General features: G+C 36.5%; 1 protein-coding gene and 2 pseudogenes across 2 annotated transcripts in view; all 3 read right to left on the minus strand.

Moving 5' to 3' along the window:
• On the minus strand, positions 1-11,004 carry LOC143644483 (vacuolar protein sorting-associated protein 4B-like; annotated as a pseudogene).
• Positions 1-21,985, minus strand: part of UVRAG (UV radiation resistance associated) — a 496,833-nt gene that overhangs the window by 30,076 nt on the left and 444,772 nt on the right. The gene's annotated exons all lie outside the window — the stretch shown is intronic.
• LOC143644484 (double homeobox protein A-like) overlaps positions 11,001-21,985 on the minus strand; it is a 27,152-nt pseudogene continuing 16,167 nt past the window's right edge.

Below are 21,985 nucleotides of genomic sequence, written 5' to 3' on the forward strand. Positions count from 1 at the left end.
AGATGGAAAACATAGAATTACAAGAAACTCTGGCAGATACTAGGAAATGCTTCAGAAAAATGATCCAGGGTTGTTTTCTGAAATCTAAAAGAGGAAATATGAATATATTATCCCAATCAATATCATCAACCATATCATTGGGATAGTATTTAAAAGCAGCTTCTTTATCTACTGCTCCCTTATCCCCTAAACTTGGAGAAGACTAAGAATGACTAACTGGAGAATCAGGATATTGAAAATATCCCTGTACCTAGCTTTCTTTTCTGTTCAAATTGTAGTGATCCTTGGTTAATGCTTATTGAATGAATAAATAAATAGCAAGTCACTGTGATACAAGCTGTGCTTTATACTTGAATCTCTAATTTTCCTCTTTGTCCAAATGTAGCACAAACCTGTAGAGTTAGTATGCCGAAACTACTGGCTTGTGGGCTAGATCTGCCCTTAGTTTAACTTATTTCTGCCAGTGGCTAGTTTTCTAAGATTAAATGTCTTTTTATATACCCTGGAAAACACTAAATGTTTTTCATCTATTTCTTACTTCTTTCACTCTATTTCTGAATATCATTTGCTTCCTTAACTGACAATAATAGAAAACTAGGGTAAGTATATGTATTTATGCATACACGTTTACATATATAACATCAGATAAACATTAACTGTACAACATAACCCTCTCATAATGTCATTTTTCAAATGAGATAATGTGTATAAAGAAACTGTTCTGTAAGCGTATACAGGTTTACAAAAGTGAAGAGTCATCATTCTTAAGATTTTACTTTTCCAGCAGATAAATTTAAAGTGGCCAAGCTAAACTTTTAAATATTTTTTTCTCTAGAAAAATAAAACTATCAACAAGACAAAAATCAAAGCTAGTTTTCTTTTATTTGCATGTAGTACTCAATTGATTTCTTTCTGAAGTCACACTTAAACAGGGAGAAGAGTTCACTCTCACTAACACTGAGAATTCTAAGAAAACCCCCCAAACCTAATTGGGTCTTTGGATGGTTTGAACACACACATAAAGTAAGTAGGTAGAAAACACAGAATGTTAAAGCTAAAATGTATCTTGAATATTATTTAAGCCAATTCTTTCATTTTGCAGATGGGAAACGAAAGCCCAGAAACGGGTAGTAAATTCTCCAGGGTTACATGTTACAGTGGTAAAGATATTATTAGCTAGAGCCTCCTTTTCACAAACCATGCTATGCCACCATCTACTCTAATATGAGAGGAATATTGGTAAAAATACTCAAGGAGACAAGGGGAAAATATTCTTTTCCTTTTTCAAAATTAGTCTAGTGACCTTAATCACTGCCTGAGGTTTGGTGTCCTTCAATTATAAGATCTACTCTGTATTAAATGAGATCATTTCTTGTATTAATATAAAAGCACTTTTCCCATACACTGATAAAAGAAAAATGGCTGATATCCCAATATGACATTCCTGAATTCATTGTTTCAATAAAAAAGTGAAATTGTTTACACATGGGCATAGAAACTTCACCTGTGATTCATACTGAAAAATATTAAATATCAAATAACCATATTGAAATAACACCAAGGTATGTGTCTCTGAGACAGTATATAGTCAATTGCCTGCCCCAAGGCTGCACAATGAAAGGTGGGTGTGAATTCTTTTCATACAACAAATGAAAATTTCTCTCCAATTCTGATTTCAACCAAAAAAGGAAAATATGGGAATTTCAAGCTGCCACCCAGGTCTTAACTCTTCATTTGATGCATATAGCATTATTATTTTTATAATAAAGTCTTAGGATACTATAGCTTAAAGAAACTCTGGAGATCTTTTCCGATCTCCTTCCTTATACAAAGGAAGAAACTAAGGCTCAGTAAGGCTAGGTCACAGAGTTATAAGGGACAGAACCAAGGCTAGAACCTCTTGATAACTGCTTCAAATAGTTTCTACCATATCAATGCTTCAACACATAGAATTTTTAAACAGACAAACAAACCATATGACTTAATTTATTATAAAGTACATGTGGTGGTGTGAGGATAGTTCAGTGGTAGAATTCCCACCTGCCAAACAGAATCAGGTTCGATTCTGGGCCCATGCACTTTCCAAAAAACAAACAAACAAAAACAAAAATTCAACAAATGGTGTTGCAATAAGGGGATACTCACACGGAAAAAGAATGAAATGTGACCCCTGTAATACAGCATACAAATTAAAAAAAAAAAATCTAAATTTCTATAAGGCTTATAATGAAAAACAGCAGCTCTTTGCTCTTCAACAGCAACAACTTTTAACAATCTCTTCTTTATCTTTACCTTGACCATATACCTAATATATGCTTATATTAATAGTTATTGTCCCATTCCCCCAATTTTAGACATCATTTACTATATTCCTACTATGAGAGAAGAGAATTCATATCACTCTCTTCTCATGCAAACATTTTATCCTCTCTTTTACACATTATTGATTTTTTATTAAAGAATGAGTACTTAACTCTCTTCTCTCCTACACATACCTCTCTTCTCATCCTCTCAATATATTCAATATAACATTTTAATTAAATCAGTATTTAGTGTTTACCTTATTATACCTCTATTCACTGCTGAGCCATATAATATACTATTCCTTTCTGTACTTTTTTGGTTTTCCTGAAGTCATAATTGTCAGTTTTTCTATGTATCTATCACTAGATCCTTCCCAAACTCTGAAAATTCTTCTCAATGTGATTAAATACACCATGAAATTTCATCAAACAAATTTCCCCCCTTAGAGATAAATTTCCCAAAGCTCTCCTATCTCTGCTCCAATCTGAACTGGCTGTTCTCTAGGCTTGCTGCATTTTTATCTTCCTCAAACTTTCCTTCAACATCATCCTGGGAATTTTGTTCTCTTCTCTTCTATATTGGAGCTGTTGTTTACTGGATCTCATGTCTTCTTTCTTGATTTACTGCCTCATTTTGGTAGAACATATCCTACAATATCTTTCTGGGGATTGACAATGCCATCCTGACCAAAAGGGGGAGAAGAAGTGTAACAAAGAAGGTATCAGTGGCTGAGAGAGTTCAAATACAATCGAGAGGCTATTCTGGAGGCTACTCTTATGCAAACTTCAGACATTGCTACCTATCATAATTTGCCAAACCCTAACCAAAACCATTCCTGTAATCCCTAAAGAATACCTAGGGCTTTATATGAGTTTCTACAAAGGTTCCATGAGCTACGATTACTTTCTAGAAACCTACAACTTCCAGATGGGTTCCTAGACCTGAATTGCAGAGGAGCAGCCTCCCCAGAACATCAACGCATTCCATTTCCCCATCCGTATTTTCTGGAACTTATTTTGAGAGTTAAGTAGGAAAAGAGGATTGGTAGCTCATCTCTGGCATGTCAGACTTTCACTTAATCCTCTTGTTTTCAGTTACCCACGTTCTCGTCCCAGCGTACCAGGTATAGTAGTATCTTTGAGTTCAGAGATTCTGGGGTTTGATGTTTACCCCACTAGGGTACGCTGGGATAATTCCTTGACTATGCAGGTTGGGGGAAAGAGAACTGGGAGTCTTTCTTTTATTTCTATAGACTTTTAACAAATCCTCCTATTTTTAGCCCTATCCCTTATTCTCACACTGTGTGAGATACTTAAGTGACTCCAAATCCTAAGCCTTTCTGGAGTTTTATGGTTTGAATTATATTGCTTCCTAAAAGGTTTAAGTTTTAGCTCTCTCCAGTCTGCCATAACAGTTTATCACTCATTTATTTACTTGCAGTTAAAAAGAAATCAATTTTACCTGGTATTATCTCTTCTCCTATTCATCTTATCATGAGTTTATAATTTTTAAATAATTTTATTAGTAGCATTTTAATATAGAGCTGACATAAATGAGTATTTCAATTTGTTTATCATTAAGTTTCCTATATACATAAATAACAGCCTTTCAATATTGGCCAACAACTCTCACAACAGCTTTTTACATATTACCACCACCCTTGCAGAGAGCTCTCTTTCTTGTTTCCAAGTCTCTCTTTAGGCATCCTACCTCTGGTCACTTTCTCTCTACTCTTTTTTTTCTATCTACTCATAAAGAGCCGACTCAAGCTCCATTTCCTGTAGGAAGTTCTCTTTAACTATTCCAGGAAAAAGGAAACATTTTACCACTCTCTCCAAATCCCACCTATATTACCTTTCCATTTGCTCTCTTTGGAAAGCTTTAACAACAGGTATTTGAGTAAGTACTTGATAAAATTTGTTCAATAGTAAGTTAAATAAATGCAGTGTGTAAGAGAATGAGAGGCATCATGACACAGTCAAATGAACATGGGCTTGAAGTCAGAAAGGAAGAACATGGGAGCCATCAGGCAGGAAACTTTTCAACTTCTTAAACAATGGAAACCAGGGAACTCAGAATACGAATGAGGGCTTTTAATTCTGTGTAGCTTAATGTAATGCCTGGATACATCATTACAGAGTATATTAAGCAGATAATCAAAAAGTATTGGCAAAGTCCCCTGAGGGATGGGAGGAAAAAATATGGAATTATTAAGCTTTACCACTGGGGAACCCTGATACTGTGTCAAACATTAGGGACACTCAAATCAATAGGCCAAGCCCTTGATCTTGAGACTTGCTCTTTTGAAGTTTCTGTATATAACAGAGAAACTTAGCCTACCTATAGGTATGCCTAAGAGTTACTTCTGGAGGACCTCTTTTGTTGCTCAGATGTGGCCTCACTCTAAGCCCAACTGTAAAAGTGAAATCACTGCCCTCTCCCCATGTGGGACATGACATCCAGGGGTGAAAGTCTCCCTGGTGGTATGGGAGATGACTCCCAGGGATGAATATGGCCCTGGCACTGTGGAATCAACAATTCCATCCTGACCAAAAGGGGGTAAAGAAGTATTAACAAATAAGAAAGATATCAGTGGATGAGAGAGTTCAAATAGAGTTGAGAGGCTACTCTGGAGGTCACTCTTACAGAAGCTTCAGTTAGACATTGCTATCTATCATAACTTGCCAAACCCCAACCAAAACCATTCCCACTGTGTTAGTTAGATTCAGTTGTCAACTTGGCCAGGTGAGCATACCTAGTTCTGTTGCTGCGGATACAAGCCAATAGTACGTGTGAACCTCATCTGTTGCTAATTACATCTGCAGTCAACTAGGAGGCGTGTCTGCTGCAATGAGTGACGTTTGACTTAATTGGCTGGTGCTTAAATGAGAGAATGCAATGTAGCACAGCCAAGCAGCTCGGTGTTCCTCATCTTAGCACTGGCAGCTCAGCCCAGGCCTTTGGAGATGCAGAAAGAAGTCACCCCAGGGAAAGTTGTTGGAATCCAGGGGCCTGGAGAGTAAGACCAGCAGAGACCATCCTGTGCCTTCCATGTAAGAAAGAACCTCAGTGGAAAGTTAGCTGCCTTTCCTCTGAAGAACCAACAAAATAAATCCCCTTTTATTAAAAGCCAATCCGTCTCTGGTGTGTTGCATTCCGGCAGCTAGCAAACTAGAACACCCACCAATCCTAAAGAACACCTAGGGCAATATATAAGACTCGGCAAAGGCTCCATGCACTAGAGTAACTTTCCAGAAGCATACAACCTCCAGATGGCCCCTGGACCAGATAAATCCTGAAACCTAGAGGGGCCAGCCTCTCCAGAACATTAGCTAGTTTCATCTCCCTACTCTATACTACTGACAGCCTCTTCCAGCATGAAAAAGTTAGAATGGGCAAAGCCCAAATACCCTTAAAGAGAGAAAGATAAAAGGTAATGGTGAAGTTATACAGAGAAGGTAGGATTTAACAAAATGATTTTAATTGCTGAATTATTATATTCAGATTGCTGAATCATTATATTGTCATTTTTTTTGTCTCCAGTACATTAGAGTAGCTAGCAGTATATTAGAGCAGCTAGAAGTAAATCCTAAAATTGTGGAATTGTAACCCATACCATACTCTGAAATTTGTTCTACAACTAATTGTTGCACTGTACTTTGAAACTTTTGTGTGTGTGTGCTTTGAAATTACTGCATTTTTATATATGCTATTTTTCACAAAAAAAGAAAAAAAAATAGAGTTGATTGTGAAAATAAAAAATACTTATTCCTTCTAGCCTCCAACGTTCTGGAGCAGCTAGAAGGAAATATCTGAAATAATGGTATCATAACCCATGACAAACTCCGGGATCTGTCCTGTAACTACTCATTGAACAGTACTTTGAAAATGACTACTATTTCTTTCTTTGTTTTGTATTTATTGAGTATTAATAAGTATTTGTTGAACGAATGGATAAGACATGTAGGAACTAGTAATGCAGTTCCTTCTCTTTTGTATTTATGTTATATTATACAATTAAAGAAGTAAAAAAAATTAATCATTAAAAACAAGACAAAACAAAACAAAACACAACTTTCTTCCTCAATTTTACATGGCCCTCCTAACTTTCTATTTTCCCAACTTTCTATTTCACAGTCAAACTTCTTAAAAGAGAGTTCTTCACTCACTGACTCTTCTCTCACCTCCTATTTGCTATTCTTAACCCACCCTAATCTGATTTCTACTGTAACTACTATAATGAAATTGACTCTCATCAGTGTTACTGGTGACCCCTGTTGTGTTCAGCATAAATAAATGAATAAGTACTTGATAATAAAAAAAATTAATTAGTACAATAAATGCAGTATGGAAGGGAATGAGAGGCATCACTACCCTATAGAATGAGCTTATAGGCAGAAAGGTCTTGGTTTGAATTCCAATGTTGTCACTTACTAGCTGTTTGACTTTGGGTAAGTCACATCACTTCTCTGAATTTTTGTTTTCTTACCAGTAAAATGGGGATGTTACCTGCTTTTGTAGAGCTGTTAAGTTTAAACGAGATAATGTATCGAGTGGCCCAAACAAAATCTGGGTATTTAGTAGGTGGTCAATAAACTACACCTATTGTTATTATAAACTATACCTATTACATTATTATGTATTATTATCGATACATATATACATATATACAGTTTTTTTTTTTAAGTAGAATAGAAATTTATTGGAAGCATATTTGGTTGTTCACAGAGCTGATGGAAAGTCTGCAACCTCTCTGGGAGGACCAAAGAAGCTTTGGTGACTGGTTTATACTGTTGATGCCTCCACACCCAGTTAGGTGGTGTCAGTGCTGTTAGGGTACTAGCTTTTAATGTCCTGCCATCTTTGTGTTGAAGATTAAAGGACCTGGGTGACAGCATCTGATAAGCCAAGGCTAAGTCAAGGGTCCATGTGCTGAATGCCAAGTGATGAAGGAAAGAATCTATCCACTTTGGTTCCTGTAGTGGGGGGCCAGGGGCATTCCCCAAACCAGGAAGGCAGTTTGGATGTTGAATAGCATCCCTCCAAAGTACATTAGTTAGACGAATATCTTTGTTGTCCTGTTTCTCTCTCTTTCTTTTTAAAACATGTGCTGTTATTTTATAGGAGTTATGTGGTAAACCTCTTCCTTATTGCTTTGGTTTAGCCTTCTTGGCCAAAGTCTTCTGTAAACTTCTTTAATTTCAACTAGTCGTGTTCATTGACTGGAGGTTTTGTTCTAGACAGTGACTGTACCATGTCCGACACGGAAACAAATGGATCTAAAAGTTTATCGCCAGGGACATCCATCCATGTCATTTCAATGGCATCAGGATCACCAGGAGAACAGGGTGTTAGCAGATCATCTACAATGTTGTTAGGGTCAGCTCGAGAAGTCCCACAAACATTTTTTTAAAAAATTTATTTATTAATTAAAAAAATTAAGAACAAACAAAAAACATTAACATATCATTCCGTTCTACATATATAATCAGTAATTCTCAATATCATCACATAGTTGCATATTCATCATTTCTTAGAACATCTGCATCAATTCAGAAAAAGAAATAAAAAGATAACCGAAAAAGAAATAAAACGATAACAGAAAAAAAAGATTATACATACCATACCCCTTACCCCTCACTTTCATTTATCTCTAGCATTTCATCAGACACAAGGTTTTCACAATCACACAGTCACATTCCACAAAACTTTTTAAAATGAGTAGCTGACTATACTTTTCTAACAGGCTGCATAAGTGCATCACGTACAATGATACTTATATCTGCCCCTGAATAACAATCCGTTTTCTGCTCAAGTTCTCGGAAGTCTATTTCCCTTAGACTGTTTTGAGTGGTCCCTAAATGCAATTTAAACATTGCTGCTCGGGCATGGGCCTCAGGCAAATGAATATAAATTCGTTTCTGAAATCTTCACCTAATGGCAGGATCCAGAATCCAGGGTATGTTTGTAGCTCCCAGAACAAAAATACCATCATTGTCCACACCAACCCCTTGCATTTGAACCATCTGTTTTAATTCTACATGCAGCTTCACTTTCATTTTCACGTCTTGAACCACAAAGAGAGTCAATTTCATCAATGAAGATAATGGAAGGTTTGTTCTCTCTGGCAAATTGAAATAAATTCTTAACTAGCTTTTCACTTTCACCTAGCTACTTTGGTCAGAGGAAGATATTGAAAAAAATGTTGAGTTGTTTGCTTCTGTTGCTGCAGCTTTGGCTAAATAGGATTTTCCTGTTCCAGGTGGCCCAAATAATAGAATGCCTCTCCAAGGTGTTCTCTTGTCTGTAAGAAGATGAGGAAATTTAATAGGCAATATCTCAGCCTTCTTAAGTGCTTCTTTGGCTCCCTCCAGACCAGCCACGTCATTCCATTTCACATTTGGTGGCTCTATAACAATGGCACATTGAAGTTGATTCTGTATTTTCTTTTTTTCAGGATCATCAGATTCTCCTTCCCCATCACTGTCATTCCCCTTCTCATCTGCTGGACTCGGTGCCCTCTTTTACTGGTTTCTGTGGTTTTTTTCTCTTTCTTTTTCAGGTACTCCTTTAGTTTTTCTGCTCTATCAAGGTATTTCGTACACTTTGCCCTGATACTTTGCTTGGCTTTATCACCCTGTGCTTCATATTTAACTACATGGAGAAAATACCGTACAGCATGTTGATAGAGTTGAAGGGCTTCCTCATAGTTCCCAGCTTTGTCTTCTTGTGCTGCTTTGTTAGCAAGATCTATTGCTTTCTGGAGATTGGACGAAGTGGATGCCATGGCGGAGATCTGAAGCAATTCCCTGGGCCGGAATGAGGTACCGGGAAGGCCAACAGGATGGACGTTGAGTCGTGCCTGGTGTGGCCCTAAATGTCCTGAGGCTGGAGGCTCTCGGACCCTTGCAGCACCTGCCCTTCTGGAACTTGAGACACCCTATACTCTATGTTTTCATCTCTTATAGTACCATATATATACCACTAGGCCGGGCATAAAACTCAGTAATTGCTTAAACTTAATTAGAATGGGAATTAGAAGAAGAAAAAAAAGAGCTACTTCAAATCAAAAGGAAAATCTCAAGACCATCATTCATTTTTTCAAATGCTAATTTTACTGCAAGTACTCAAAAGGCAGCAATAAACACATATACATGTCAATATATCTTTTTAAAATAACTATATTGTGAAGTAGGAAGATTGATACATGAGGCAGTAGGGGGGTGGTCAGGAGACCTGGGTGATGGACCCAGTTCTGTTGTATGGCCATGAACAAATTTCTTCCCTGCTTGGCCTAAATAATTTTCAAAACCTTTTTACTGTAATCCTGGAATACTTTGTTCAGATGAAATATTATATAGGACCCCAATGCTAAATAAACAGGGAATTGTTCTAACTGTAGGAAGAAGAGGTGGGGAAGGGGTGGAAGAGAATAAGATTAGAGCCCAAGCAAGCACTCCCATCCTACAGTTTAAACTCCACTGGACTAGACAATCTCTAAGAGCCTTTCAAAATTCTAACAGTCTACTCTAAATGCTCTAAAAAATTAAAGAACCATGCAGCTAAGAACTTTTGATATAAAGATATGGTCAGGGTGGTGTGCATTCACAATGTGCATGAGGAAGGAACAGCAGTCCATCAACCCCAATACCTGGTTTCACCCACTTCTGATGGTATCAGAAGTCAAACTTGGCTAAGAGGGCTTCAAATCCTTATTGAATTATTTGAGGGGTAGATTTGATGGAAGAATCTACAAAAGATATCTCCCCAGACAAATTGGAAAGTAAACAGGAATCGAAGGGGTAGGACTGGATTCAGTCTTTTGCTGTACACTGTCAGGTAGAGTATTCAATAAATACTTATTGAATGCCCACTAGGCTGGGCACTGTGAATTAGCTCTCTTTTTATAGAGTATGGAAGCACTTACTTTATAGGTGCTTAGGCCTGAGCCTGACTTTTAGAGGGTTTTCATTAAAACTTTTGAGGGCCTTCAGTGCTAAGCTGAAGAATTCCAACTTTCTCTTGTCAGCAGTGAGAACTACTTTAAAGTTTTAAGCAGGCAAGTAAATGAAGAAAACTCTAGAGGCAATTGTGATGAATAGGTTGAAAGACACAAGTTTTCTCTTTCCTCCACATTCCATCAAAACTTGCCATCAACAACTATCATCTGTGCCACACTTCCCTAAACCTACTACAGCTCCTTCAGCTCTCACTTCTGATTGGGGACGGCAGATGCCAAGAAATCCAGGCAAATAAAATATTGCTTTGGGTCTTTCTAACTGTCTCACATTAGTCTCTAAAATAAACACCTTTTGTAGTAACTTCCTACTGTACCACCACCCAAAGAGTCTAAGCACTTTAAAAGTGGGATTTTGGTTTCAATTAGCTTGAATTTCAGCTTTACTCTGATTGGTTTAGGACTCCATGGGGGTAATTAAATTTTTGTTTAACTCTAGGGTTAACAGGTAACTAAGGCAAAACTACACATACATTATATGGGAGGTGGAGAAAGCAATGTTCAGTGGTTTCCCTGGAATAATCAACAAATGCTATTGTCTACAAACAAAAGAAAATTCCTATACTAAAATAGCAAGGAAGATCAGGCTTCATAGTTACTTGAACAAGAAAAATGAAATGAAAGCCCTCCACCTCCACCCCCACCCCCCGCCAAATACACACACACACACACACACACACACACACACACACACACACACACACACAGTCTGTGCTCAAAAAAAGAAAAGAAAGCCAGAGCAATAATACACTTAGATCACAACAGACAACTATAGCCATCCATTTCCATTAACTATCTTTTCCCTCTAACTTCCTCTCCCACACCCCCTTTTGGTAGAAAAATCAGTATTTTTCCCAAGCCACATGCTGGTTTCATCCCAAGTTACTATACAATCATTGTGAGCTTTGCCAAATAAGATAGATCAACTATGCTGTTAGAGCTCTTGCAGTTGGAATAAACCAGTTCACACGGTTTGATGAATGCTGCTCCATTGACTAGGTAAGACCATTTGCATCTCTGGAGATATTTAAAAATAAAGTTTGACTATATTTCTGAGAAATAAATGCTGAGGTCTTGTACTTAGGGAGCATCCTCCTATTGAGCTGAGAGGTCTAATTTAATATCAAAATGCTAAATTTTATTTTTAGTTTTTAAACACACATTTTTTCCAGGCCAGGAAAGACTCTGGGGGCACAAGAACCATTTTGTCATTTAGGTTTTGGCAGAGAAGAAATGCAGTTTAGACAACACTCACACACATACACACACATACCCTTCCAAACTACATTCATCTACACAAGGCCACTTATTGCGTGGCTTATTAGTTCCATATGAGGCTTGAGCTAAGCTGCATGATATGTTTGATACAAACCTTATGTTATTGCAAGGGAATGTGGATAAATGCAATGCTTCAATAAAGGTTACTAAGTAAAGATCAACACTTTTGGATGAGATTACAATGAATTTGACTGCAAAGAGAACTGGCTAGGAAGAACTGAAAAATAAAAAATTAAAAAGGCTCATACGCATAACATTTAATTTCTGAGTTTTGGTTTATGTAGTCAAATATCTCTGTAGGACTAGTTACCAATATTTCAATCCATTTTTTTTTTTTTTTTTTTTTTTGCATGGGCAGGCACTGGGAACAAACCTGGGTCTCCAGCATGGCAGGTGAGAATTCTGCCTGTTGAGCCACGATTGCACTGCTGCCCTCAATTCATTTTTGAATGCTAAGGTTTCAATGACATGAACAGAACGATAATAAGGGTTTAAAAAAAAAAAAGAAAAGGAGTCACCATGTAAACATAAAATCTCCTTTCCTAGAAGAAAATACAACTCTTTCAAATACATGAAGAGGCTACTTAAAGAATATTTAATATGAACAATAATGTTGTTTCTTAGAGTGAGTCATTGCAATATAAATCTCTAAAGAAAAGTATAAAAACTCGATTATGGGACTCTGGTTGCAAGAATCTCTTAAGTACTTTTCCATCCCTATTTGTGATAATCATGCCAGTCTTTTTCAAAAATATGTTATATTGTAAACACTGAAAACAGCTGAAGCCTGCCATTCTGAGGTCTGAAGTCTGCAAGTCAAGTATAAAAGCTCTAATAGAAAAGCTTCCTCCATTCCTCCTCTCTACCATACTGTCAACTTCTTTTAAGAGTCATGGAATTAGTATTAAGTGCTGAATGGTACCTTTGAGAGCATCTCACCCACCTGACTCATTTAATCTATAAGGAAAATGAGAGGTTAAGTGACCCATCTAAGGTTGAACAGATTGAGTGCAGGGACCAGAATTAAGTTTGCTGAGTTCTTAACCACAAGCTCTTTTCTTTTACGTCATTATGTTGCTTTGTTTTATTTATAAGGCACAGGTTAGAGCTGAGGCAAACTTAACATTATCAAATCTGCTGTACTAAAAACACTTCAAATAAGATGGTTCTTTGCTTTAGAATCTTATGTTGGCCAGAAAACAACAGAAGCACTATTAAACTGACTTAACTGGGGTCTCTATGAGTGGTCTCTATCACGGCCAGTCTTTGTGAGCCGCTGAAAAGGATCAGTAAAACATACTGCAAATGTACAAGCAAAGCAGAGCTAGAAATCTGCAAAGGCAGGTAAATCACACCTTTCTGAAGAATTTCAACAGCTTTTATTAATGATTATTTAAGATAGGTTATGTGCTATGAAGGCTAAAAGCTACATGAGTGGACAAATTTGTGTAGGATCCGTTAAAGCAGATATCCATGCTGTCAGGTCCAACAAAGCCTAGCCTTGAATGCTTCCCTCTTCTTAACAGTTTTGTTTACCTTGACTTGCTCCCTTACTACCCTGAATTGACCCAATCTGTATTTCTGATTCCTTTTGGAGCTAAACTTTACCCTCTAATCTCATCAAACTCAGCACTTTTATTCCCTGTTTACTGACTTGGAGAACAATTTCAATGCTATGCCCTGTATGTTCTGATCATAATGATCACAGTTTAATAAGACAGAGACAGTTTTCCAGAATGTTGCATAAAGAAGAATCATAGATTATATAGCCTTTTGTCTGGCTTCTTTCACTTATGTTTTTGAGATTTGTTCACGTTGTTGCATTTATAAGTAGTATTCCATTGTATGGATACACTATAAATTGTTTATCTATACACTAGCTGATGGACATTTGGGTTGTTTCAGTTTGGGCTACTATGAATTAAAGCCCCATAAGCATTTGGGCACAAGTTTTTATTACTCTTGGACAAATACCTAGAAATGGAATTGCTGGGTTGAATGATAGATGTATGTTTATCTTTCATTTTAAAAAATGACAAACTGTTTTCAATAGTGGCTGTATATAATTTTACATCCTCATTAGCAATATGCAAGTGTTTCAGCTGCTCTACACATTGCTGTCAGAATCTGATACTAACAGATTTAAAAATTTTAGCCATTCTGGAAGGTATGTAGTACTCTCACTTTGGTTTTAATTTGTATTTCTTTACTGACTAATAATATGGAGCACCTTTTAACTCAACAGATGAAAGCACTCAACAGATGTTAACTTACATCTGTATCTCTTCTTCTGGATCTCCTGGATTTCTAATGCTTTCTGATGAATACCTAATATCTCTAATTAATCTTAATACCTCCTAATGAATAACCCTCTAACACTATTTCTGTAATCTTCTTAGAGTAGATTTGGTTTATTGCAAGAATATAATCCTATATGCACTGAAGAGCCACAGAGAGTTCCTAAGCATGGAAAAGACAAAATGAAAATGCTATTATAAGTGCAGGGCTTCTTTCATAGAAACTTAGGTAAATCTAAGTATCAGAGCTTTTTTAGAATGACAATCGCACTTAAATCTGTTGCCATGCACTTGATTACAGAGGGAAAAGGAGAGGCCTGTTCTACCATCTCCCCAGTAATGTATAGTGATCACAAATACCAGACACGATCACTGGTAGAAATTAGTTAAGTCAATTCAACAAATAATGAAAAAATTACTGATTTCTTTTTTTCATTTTATTTTTGTTTCATATGTAGTGCTTGTGACAGTGAAAATGGAGATATGTACCTGGTATTGTTTATAATAGGAGAAATATGGAAACAATTTGAATATTTGCTAAGCCTTTGGCAAGGCTCTATGGCAGAACGATGATAGGTGTTAAAGATGATGAAAATACTGCTAATGTATTTATTGAGTAATTACATACTATGTATTATGCCAGGCATTTTATGTTATGTTGTATCATTTAGTCTTCGCTATAACTCTCTTATGAGTGAAGAAACTGAGACTTAGAAATATAAAGTGACTTACCCATGGTGACAGAGTTAATAAATGGTAAAGCTGGAATTTGTACCCCAGGTTTGTCTGACACTAGCACTTTGAACTTTCAACCACCTAAGAATAATGGTGAAAATGGTAGTATTATTAGCAGCTACTGTTCCTCAACCCACAATCTGTGACAAGCATGAAGTTTGTCATCTATTTCATGTCATATAATTTAATCTTCATAATAACCCCATGGGGTAGGTGGTATAATTTCCATTCTATTCATGACAAAGCTCAAAAAGGTCAAAGGAGTTGCCTGAAATTTCACAGGTAGCAAGTCGAGTCGTTCACATTTGAATTCAAGTCTGATACTTTACAAAATAGTCTAAATATTTGCTTCCAAGGTAGTTAGAAAGGACTGTGTTTTCTCTTATTCCTCATTTAACTCCAATACTCAGAAAGAGAATCTCAACTTTTTGTCAGAGAAATACATTCCTTCTCTTGATATTAAACATTTGACAACAGTTACATCTCTACTCAGTTGCTTGTTCAGCTAAATTATATATATTGTTTCAAAATATTTGCTTGTAAATTAATCCCTACAGTCTCTTACTCATTTTTATGTCTCTGAACTCCCTCCAGTTTTCTTTAAGAATCTGGTGATGAGGTACACTAAACAAAACACAGCTTTTCAGAATTTTCCTTTCTCTCATTAATGATTACTTTTTCCTTAAAATATTAATTTTAATATGATATCTATTTCATGCCTTAAATTTTTTTGTGTGTGTAATTCCACTAACTTCACTTGACTTGCTACAGAGTCCAAGTCCATATGTGCACTGGTTGGTCATAAATAAATGTAGCTTCAAAAATATATGTAAAAAAGAAACAACCCAAGAATGAATGGTAGAGTACATACTGCTCCTCCAAAATGTACAAATCATCTTACAATTTAGTTTGAAATAATTTTACTAATCATTTGACCTGACAATTCACTTAATAAAAAGCAATGAATTCATTATATATGTAGGTACCAAACACCTACTATTTGCAAGGTGTGATGGGATGTCACAAAATGAGAGCCAAAGAAGTTGGTCTGAAGTAGGTTACCTCTTAACAGGAGATTATCTGGATGGACCTAATCTAGTCACATGAGCCTTTAAAGGGAGCTTCTACTGTAGCTGGAAGCAGAAGAGTAAAGTCAGAGATGTGAAGCATGAGGAGAGCTCAATGGGGTACTGCTGTCCTGTAGACGGAGGGGCCATGTGAGAAGGAATGTGGGTGGCTTCTAAGAGCAGAGAGTGGCCACTGGCTGAAGCCAGCAGGTAAACGGAGATCTCAGACTATAGCTGTAAGGAACTGGATTCTGCCAACAATATCTGTAAGCTTAGAAGTAGATTTTTTTCCCCTAGAGCCTCCAGATAAGAGCCAATACCAGGTGACACCTTAATTTTGGCCTTGTGAGACACCAAGTATAGAACCCAGTACAAGCTACACTTGTAACCTACAGAACTGCCATATAATAAATGGGGTGTTGGATGCTCTATGCTGTGAAGTTGGTGGTAATTTGTTAGGAAGCAATAGAAAATTAATACAAATGGAATTACTTCTATCTGAAGATATCAGGGGTGACTTCATGGAGAGAATGTGGCCTGAGCTAATTCTTGACAGAAAGTGGGAAAATGTGGGAAGACTAAGGGGAGAACATTTCTGGGAACTTAAAAACTTGCAACATTTTTGTGTATCTACTATATTTGAGATACAATAGAAATAGCTCTAAACAAGGGAATAGAAGTTTTTGGTTAGCAAATAATATAGTGAAAATTAAACACATGCTAGAAAACTACAGTTCCCAATGGCTAATTTAAGTGCCTGGGAGAAAGGTTTAAGTGATAGTGAAGATTCACCCCCAATTTTTTCTACTTTAATAAGTATCATTTTTTGTTATCTAGATATTCTGGTCCTCTGAAATGTTCTGAAAGACTCTGTTAGGGTAACAGGCAAACTTTGATGTTCAAACTTTATGGAAAATAGCCAAAACCCACATAAATAATTGTTTCAGACAGAACATAATTTATGGCAGTTAAAGCGAAGCATAGCACTAAGGGAACTTGCTTATTAAACTGGGAAAGCACAACACCTTGTATATAGTAATCTTTTTCAAGTATAATGGTTACAAGTTAAAGGTCACAACATATAGTAACATAAGGATGTCCTCTATTACCACAATTATTTGAAATTAATTAGATAAGATTTATTAGATAAGAGGTTAAAAAGAGTAATAAAAATTGGCAAAAAAACAAAATAATAATTTTTTAAAAGTCGATATGATTATACATTTAGAAAACCCAATTAAATCAGCTGAAAACTCATTACAAACCATAAAATAACTCAGTACAAAATTTGACAATAAAAATCAGTTGTCTTCTTTACACAAAGTGCCATTTTAAAATACCAATAAAAATTCCTGAATCAGAGAAATAATCTAATAAAAATCTAATTTCAAATATATGAAGTGGCATAGAAGAGAAGCAAAAAGTAAAAGGGTCTTGGATTGGAATTCCAGATTTGCTGTTCACTAGGTGTGTGAGCTAAACCTCTGGTTCTTCATCCGCCTCACATGGACGACAGCATCTGCTCCACAGCGTTATGTGTCTAGTAAGTACATTAACACGTGGTAAAACTTCCAACACAGTCTGTGAGTTTTAAGTATCTTACAAGTATTAGTTTTCTTCCCTATCTCTCCATAGCTATTGGTAAGGACATTATTGCTTTTACATTAAATCACTGATGCTCTACCTTATTTTTTTTCCTTCATTGATATTATTTCTTCTAATTTCCTTTAGTTAAGATTATATGTTCTTATTTTTGGCTTCAACAGAATTATGTATGTCTTAAACGCAACATGCAATAGTCTCAAAGGACAAGATTCACCAAAAAGAAAACATCCACGGTAAAGAATAAATACATGGAAGCTAGAGGAGATGCTCTGATTTCCATATTCTATAACTGTGGATGTTTAATTCTTGACTAGGAAAAGTCAAATATTCAGAAAATCCTGGTTGTGAATTTGGAACATTCACTAGTTGGGTTTGTACCTCATCCTTCTATTGCTTTAAATGCAATAAAATAAGGCTAAAAATAAAAAGAACGTTTTCTAGTACCTTGAAAAATAATCTTCATCTTCCTCCATTTAAAAACTTCTTGTGAGGACTTGCAGGTTAAGAACATGTACATATACCTTTACAGTCTCCTTTTGCATCCCTACCACCCCACCGGGATATATTTTTAAAGCATTTTAAAGGTGTTTTTCAATATGTTAGCATTTCCATTATATCATCAAAACTTTTTCCTGTTCCACCAGATATTTTGATGTTATTCCTGTTTTCAGTGGCTCTACTTTTTTTCAATATTGTTCTCTTCTGCAGATTACATAATTTCTTTGATTGATCTTCAAGTTCATGACTCTACTTGGGCATCATTATTCTGCTGTTTACCTCTTCCAGAGATTTTGTTTTTATTTTAGATATTGTACTTCTCAGTTCTAGTATTTCTATTTGGTTCTTTTTAAAAATAGTTTCAGTTTTTCTGATGAGATTTCCTATTTTTATATTCATTAAAAGCATGTTTCTTCTAAATCCTTGAACACAGTCATAGCAGCTGTTTTAAAAGTTGTAAGCTAATTCCAATACATGGTCTATCTCAGGGTTAGTTTTTATTTATTTCTCTTGAGAATGTTTCACATTTTCCTGTTTTTCTTTTTTTACTCAGTAATTTTGGGTTATATCCTAGACATTGTCAGAGTACTGTTGTTTGTTTTGTTCTGTTTAACAGGCAATTAACTTGATTGAACTCAAACTGCAAGCTTTCTCTCCCCTATGGTAAGGGGATTCTCAGTGCCTACACCAGGCATGCATCACCCATAGGTCAATCAGAAATTTGGGAAGAGACTGTATACTGCATTGGGGGTTCTTCCTCTCTGGCTCTTACCTTTACAGGATTTCCCACCTTACTTTCTACCATTTACAATTGCCCTGAATTCTACTCTGGTTCCTTAAGCCAGAAAGACCATGAATTGCTATAAGAATTTTAGCTACCCTGCTTGGTACAAACTGGGGCTTGCTCTCAGGCTAAAAGGAATAAAACTGAGACACTCACCAAGTGCAGTTCCCCTCTTCCAAGTGTTGGCTTTCCTCTAGTAACTGTCGGCTTTGAGTCACTGTACAGTGCCCTCAGGTATTTACTTTTATTATATTCTGTCCATAGCTCATGGTTTTAATATATAGGAGGGCTGACCTAATAGGAGCTACTCAGTAACACCAGAAGCAGAACATCCAAGGGTTTTAAATATATATATATTTATGTGATAGATATCAAAATATATATAAAAAAAGTTTGGAAGTTGAAAAGCAGATGGACAAGGAGCAACTAACTTAGCAGACTTGAAAAGACTGAACTCTAAAGAAATAAGGAAAGTTGATAGTCAATCTGAACCACATCTCAAGAATACTAAAAAGCTCAGGTACTTCTTGAAGTGGCAGTAGTTAGGGTCAAAAACAGGAAGACGGCTTGAAAATCTATAACACAATTATATTCCCAGATCCCTTTCCAACTCCACAGAGCCAGGCAATAGCCTAGAAATTTATTTTATTTTATTTTATTTTTAGTATACAACCTTTCCATCTTTATTCAATCCATTGTTGAAAAAGTACAGGTCTGTTACTTTGTAAATGGTAACTCAGTTTTGCTTCTCTAGTGTTTCCTTATGATTAAATTAAGCATGTGTTCTTTTGGCAGTAATACCACAGAAAGGATGCCGTGTCTTTCTTAGATGTTTCCTATCAGGAGGCACCTCACCTCAGTTCGTGTCATTGTAGATAAAGCAAATTTCGAGCACTTGGTTAAGGTGGAGTATGTAAGGTTTCTCTTTACAAATTTACCAGTTTTCCTTTTGTAGTTACTAAGTAATCCATGGATAGATTCTTTGGGACAATACATCTTTTTTTTTTTAATTTTTATTAATAAAGCCAATCAACATACAACACGAACATTCGTATGTATGAACATTCATACTTGGTGTGCAATCAATGGCTCACAATATCATCACATAGTTGTATATTCATCACCATGATCATTTCTCAGAACATTTACATCACACCAGAAAAAGAAAAGAAAAAAGAAAAAACTCATATATACCACACCCCTTATCCCTCCCTCTCATTGACCATATTATTTCCCTCTACCCAATTTATTTTACAATTTGTTCCCCGTATTATTTATTTATTTATTTTATTTATTTATTTTACATGGGCAGGCACCGGGAATCGAACCCGGGTCCTCGGGCATGGCAGGCAAGCATTCTTACCTGCGTAGCCACCGTGGCCCACCCTATTTATTTATTTTTAATCCATATTTTTTACTCTCCTGTCCATACTGTAGATAAAAGGAGCATCAGAACAAGGTTTTCAAAATCACACAGTCACTTTGTGAAAGCTATGTCATTATACAATCATCTTCAAGAAACATGGCTACTGGAACACAGCTCTACAATTTAAGGCACTTCCCTCTAGCCTCTCTAATACACCTTAAACTGAAAAGGGGATATCTATGCAATGCATAAGAATAGCCTCCAGGATAACCTCTCAACTCTATTTGAAATCTTTCAGCCACCAGGCTAACCTCTCAACTCTATTTGAAATCTTTCAGCCATGACACTTTATTTTGTCTCATTTCTCTCTTTCCCCTTTCAGTTGAGAAGTTTTCCTCAATCCCTTGATGCTGAGTCCCAGCTCATTCTAGGATTTCTGTCCCACGTTGCCAGGAGGTTTACACCCCTGGGAGTCATGTCCCATGTACAGAGGGAGAGGGCAGTGAGTTTGCTTGCTATGTTGGCTGAGAGAGAGACAGGCCAAATTTGAGCAACAAAAGAGGTTCTCTGGGGTTGACTCCTAGGCCTAATTTTAAGTAGGCTAAGCCTATCCTTTGTGGGGATAAGTTTCATATGAACAAATCCCAAGATTCAGGGTTTGGCTTATTGATTTTTTTTTTCTGTATATTCATTATCATGATCATTTCTCAGAACATTTGCATCAATTCATAAAAATAAATAAAAACAAAACAGAAAAAAACTCGTACATACCATACCCCTTACCCCTCCCTTTCATTGATCACTAGCATTTCAATCAACTAAATTTATTTTAATATTTGTTTCCCCTACTATTTATTCATTTTAATCCATATGTTCTACTTGAGATAATACATATCTTATTCTTCATAAAACATTCATTTCAAGAGTTTTACATCCGCTGATGATTTTTGTCTGAATCAATTATTACTGTGGTGATTAAAAATATGATTAGTTTTATTTTCATTGTCCTCAAACTCTGCTGAATTCTAGATCCAGGCTGGGTGTTCTAGTTTGCTAGCTGCCGGAATGCAACACACCAGAGATGGATTGGCTTTTAATAAAAGGGGATTTATTTTGTTAGTTCTTCAGAGGAAAGGCAGCTAACTTTCCACTGAGGTTCTTTCTTACGTGGAAGGCACAGGATGGTCTCTGCTGGTCTTCTCTCCAGGCCCCTGGGTTCCAACAACTTTCCCTGGGGTGACTTCTTTCTGCATCTCCAAAGGCCTGGGCTGAGCTGCGAGTGCTGAGATGAGGAATGCCGAGCTGCTTAGCTGTGCTACGTTGCCATCTCTCATTTAAGCACCAGCCAATTAAGTTAAACGTCACTCATTGCAGCAGACATGCCCCTAGCCGACTGCAGATGTAATTAGCAACAAATGAGGTTCACGTACCATTGGCTTATGTCCATAGCAACAAGACTAGGTATGCTCACCTGGCCAAGTTGACAACTGAATCTAACTAACATACTGGGTGAGCAGTGCTGTGGAATGCCTCTTGGACCTATCTCTGCCTCTTGAAGTCTTGTTTACCATTTTCAGAATGCTCAACTTGTGGTATCAGAGGAAGAGTGCATTCCTAGGAAGAGTGAGAAAGATTTGGGGCTCAGGATGATGATATCAGATACACTGAACTTGTTTCTACACCTCCTCATTCTGGCTCCAGAGAAATAAAACAGTTGCTAGTGAGGTTGGTGATATTTTGTGTAGCTTCTGTTACCTTAAACTCTCTCTTCTCAGAGATCTTGTGCCTTGTCTTGTATTTGTTCTAGGATCTCACCAGTTTCTCTTTTTCTAGGGACATGGAATCTAGATCTTCAGTTCTGAAACCAAATTTGGACTCTTGACTCTGAAACCCCAATTTCTTTAGCAAGTCGTCCTCTGGAATCAATCCTAGGGTAAGGATTTTTCTTGAATGCCTTGATGAATAATTGGGAAGTTATGAATAATAACTTGAATTATTATTCAAATAATTCAATTATTTGTAAATGAATAATAT

This window comes from Tamandua tetradactyla, chromosome 8, assembly GCF_023851605.1.
Source record: "Tamandua tetradactyla isolate mTamTet1 chromosome 8, mTamTet1.pri, whole genome shotgun sequence".
NCBI classification, from domain to species: Eukaryota; Metazoa; Chordata; class Mammalia; order Pilosa; family Myrmecophagidae; genus Tamandua; species Tamandua tetradactyla.